We start from the raw sequence: 4,332 nt of genomic DNA on the forward strand, positions 1-4,332 counted from the left end.
GGGGAAAGACACTAGGTCTTGTACATACCCAGGTGTTGCGGTTAAGTCTTTTTAGTGTAAACAAAGGGGAGCACATATGACACTAGTGTCCCCCCTGAGACAAGGTTAAAAACAAAAGTCACAGGAGGTAGTAAGATTTAAGATGAACATTTCTTAATTTTAATAGTTAAATTTAGTGGCAGGAATGGAACATATCCAAGCGCTACAGCCTATATCCACTGTCCATACCTTTTGCAAAGATAAACAGAGGGAAGTATGTTGTTGTTTTCTCCTCCACTAGCTGACAAAGTTAAGGTTCATAGCTTCATATGTATGTAATAGGCTAAAAAATACTGGAGCCTTTATAAGCCTACCCAAGCACCCCAATTGTATTCTGTAAGTGTATGTGCTTTAAAGGGTACTTTGTGGGGTATATATAAGGTATGGCAAGATTTGCAGGCTGCCTCTGTCCTTTAGAGCATAGGTGCTAGACCCAGAGTGTATTTCTAATTTCCATCCACTTGTCCAGGTTTCTGTTGAATAGGGTTAGGCAAGAGCTTTGTGTGACAAACTGCAATGTTGCCAGCCCAGCTAGCTACAAGTTTGTAAATAATTATGTTACTTGAATATATTAATATGATTTATATAGAAATGTGACACTGCCAGCCCAGCTATCTGGAATTTTATGAATAATCGTATGTCATTTGTGAATATTAATATGATACATAGTCTTGTTTTACAAATGTAAGAGAACTATATGTTATGTGTATATTAAACTACAGGTGCAGAAGTGTGAGTTGAACTGTATGTTATGTACTGAGCTTCAAGAATATAACCACAGTGTACCCTGCTAGAAAAGAGCAGAAATGTGTATAAACTATATGCCTGTGCAGATATGTGTTTTAATGGTAGAAGTTGAAACATACATAGTTAACTTGCAAAACTTCAAGAAAATAAGTTGAAATTGTTTATGACTGTGCTATAAAAGTTAGTTAATACAAAGAAACACAGTGTCTTGAATTGGAGGTTTTCCTATTGTCTTGAAACAGAAATAATTACTAGATTTCAAATGTAAAAGTGTTTAACTGTGTAGGCAAACTTCTGAGAGATATGTACCTCTGACACAGAGGTGCTAAATTCTACGTTTCTATTAGCCTGGGAACTGAAGGCAGGTGACAGAGTGATGTCATCCCAGCTAACCCAGCAGTAATGTGTATTATTAATTTAAGAAATATCTCAGAGAGTGAGTCTGTGCATTTTGTATTTGTCTTTGGACCTGAAAACATTCTCTCATCAGCACTTGCCTTGCTAATAGTAAGTAACTAGATTACAGTCATTTTACTTAGATATAGATAGGAATATAGTAAAGATTAGTTTAGATGTTTTCCGTATTTATGTGAGACTGTCCTGCAATGTTTTAAAATATTTCCTGTGATTCTGAACTATGTAGTCACTGTGCAGAGTTATTGAATATTGTCTTATTCTTTTTATTATTTATTATTAAATATGTTTAAACCTTTTAATTGTAGCTGGTTTGTTTAGAGATATTTAAGCTCTGAGAGTACTTGCATATGTATTTGGTGACACTGTACATGCCACTCTTAAATAACCTTGCAAGTCTTGGTCACACTATTTAGATAATAGTAACATTACACTGTAAGATTGGTCACCCTTTAGGAATGGCCTTAAAGTAGTTGGTAAGGGGTTCTGGTGACAGTGCTAACTACCTTATGGTCTGGACAGAAGGTGGCATAGCTAGTAAACCTGTGCCAGCCTTTCTCAGGTGTGCGTTTGTGTACAAATCAAATGTCACAGTGTGTGTGTGTGTGTGTGTGTGTGTGTGTGTGTGTGTGTGTGTGTGTGTGTGTGTGTGTGTGTGTGTGTGTGTGTGAGAGCTACTTGGGCAGGGACACAAAGCACTGGTTGGACAGAGAGAGTGCTGGGAGGACTTGCCTTGGAACCCTGGCAAAGAACACAACTATATAGCTGTGCCAGTGGGGAGTCTTAGTGGGGATCAGGAGAAACCAGCCCTAGACTGACTGTGATCTCTGTGAGCTCTTAAGGGAAATTGTACTTTACTGTGTGTGTACTTGTCATCCTCCCATGTGGCTGTCCCTCACTTGTGCTAGTGGTGAGGATTGAGACTCTTTGATTACTGGGCTAGTGCAGGGGCATCACACACTGTTTCACATGGATAGAAAGCCTGTTCCAGTGAAGGGGAATTCTCAGAGACGCATATCTGTCCCTCCAATGTGTAAAGTTTAAATTCCGAGATTGAGCAATTCAGATGCTATTCATTGTGCAGATACGCAAATGTTCATCAGAGTGTGATCCAAGGATGCTTTGTATGCCAGGCATAGACTGTATATCAACAGTCTGCAGACAACAGAATATAAAGAAAGAGCTTTGATGCAATCTGCATAGGGCATGCTGTTTACACTCTGTATTCTTTCTGTGAGGAACCTCTGTGAATGTTTCAATTGTTGCATGTAGCTGGTCAGGTACATACTGAAGGAGGGGTGTTGTGCTCAATAAAAGGCCCAAAGAGGGTTGACTACAGTAAAACAATAACTTCTTTGGACCTAAATGCCACACCCTTGTTTACAAGGTTAGCAAAATACAATGATCTAATGTTGTCATTTTCATTTGCTCCTCAACGAATAGGTTTGGATCCGATCCTCGGATCTGACTCAGCCACTTTTTGTAGTCTAGGATCTGACTCTCAAGCTCCTCCATTTACCCACAATGCCCCTCATTACTGCTTTACCTCATATCTTGTTTGCCGCTCTAGCAATCAGCCAGGATTTAGCTCTCTTGAGCTTCTAGATAGTTGTTAGAGACATTATAAGTGATTTTAAATTTTTTTTGTTATCTTTTTCCTGAAATAGTCCTTTTTTATTCCTTTCTTTACCCTAGTTAGTAGGTTAGAGTTAGATCAGACTCTTTTATTTCTACTACTTAGTGTAGCAAACTTACCATTGCTGATTATTTGTCTCTTTCCTTATCTCTTCCGAAGTAATTCTTTTTACAATTGCTTGTATTTGTTTCTTCTCAAAAAAAAAAAAAAAAAAACAGCTCTCTATCTACCTTTATCTATAATTGCCTCTCGGCCTTTTGGCTAAGGTCAAGTGTAGTATCTGTTCTTAGCAGCTTAATATCTGTATTTTCTGGTATGGCGGTCAAACCTACTGATTTCAAGAAATGCAATTCCTGTGGGTATAAGATATCCAATTCTGATGCCCACAGGGAATGCGTATATTGTTTAGGCCCAGTTCACCTCCAGGTGTCATGTGAAATCTTCCAGGGTTTCAACACCAGGGTGATTAGTGATAGGCATAACAAGCTTATCCTTAAAGAGATGTTGCCTGCATTTTATACTGCTGTTACTTCTACTTCAGGGGCTCAAACCCCTCAAGAGGTCAAAAAACTTCAGAGACCAGGGAGTCGAGAAAGTGCTCCCTGTACATTCTCCTCCATCATCTCCAAGGTTGGAGCTGTCGACTAAACTAAAAAAGGCCTCAGATTCGACTTCCTTGTATCCTAAACCTAAAAAGACTTTGGATCCCTGCACATCCTAAATCTCCTCAGATTTTATCTCCCTGCTTTTCTCTGGAGCCGGTTTCTCCCACTTTAAGATCTACCTTTCTAGTGAAGACTCCTAGAAAGAATTCTTGATCTCCTTCAGTATCTTCTTGCATTAGGTCTTTCCAGAGTATGTCAGAGCAGGATATGGGTAGAATGATGAGAAAGTTTCTTAGGACTCAGATCCAGATGGTGGTCCTGCAGGCTCCATCACTCAGTGGATCTTTGAGTCTACAGTCTTCAGCACACCCTATAGTGACTCCTTCTGTGATCCGACCCCAGATTTCAGAGCTGTCATTTCCGAGGTTCCCGAGAGCTGAGGCATCAGATCCAAAAAAGTTAGATTCCTTGACCCCAGCAATTTCCCTGATCTGATCGGCTCCAAGTGTCTCTGAGCAGAACTGGTCTCAGAGCCAAAGCATTGATGTGGGGTCCGGAGGGATGACTTCTACTCTGAGGGCTTTGGAGCCATCACTTCCCCTCGGTGCTTTGGTATTCAACAGCTTGGGTCTGATTCCTTCCTTGGGAGTGGAAATCAGAGGGAGTGGATTATTGGCTGAGCTTCAGCTCAGGGGAGGCTAATTTCTACTTCCCCTGGCCTTTCTGATTTTGAGGTAGTGGAAGGGGTTTTCTCCCATCAAGAGGATTATTTGGCTATCACCTCTCTGGATCCTATTCCTATTCCTTCTCAGGATCTCTGTTCTAAGTCTTATCATCTTCCACAGGGACAGACAGCCAGTCAGCACTTCCAGACAGTCCCTGTGCAGGGAC

General features: G+C 40.4%; 1 pseudogene; it reads left to right on the top strand.

Moving 5' to 3' along the window:
- Positions 1 to 3,077: 3,077 nt before the first annotated feature.
- LOC122788440 lies at positions 3,078 to 3,281 on the top strand (annotated as a pseudogene).
- Positions 3,282 to 4,332: the final 1,051 nt, after the last annotated feature.

Source organism: Protopterus annectens, chromosome 13.part0, assembly GCF_019279795.1.
Source record: "Protopterus annectens isolate FY-2018-M chromosome 13.part0, PAN1.0, whole genome shotgun sequence".
Classification (NCBI taxonomy): Eukaryota; Metazoa; Chordata; order Ceratodontiformes; family Protopteridae; genus Protopterus; species Protopterus annectens.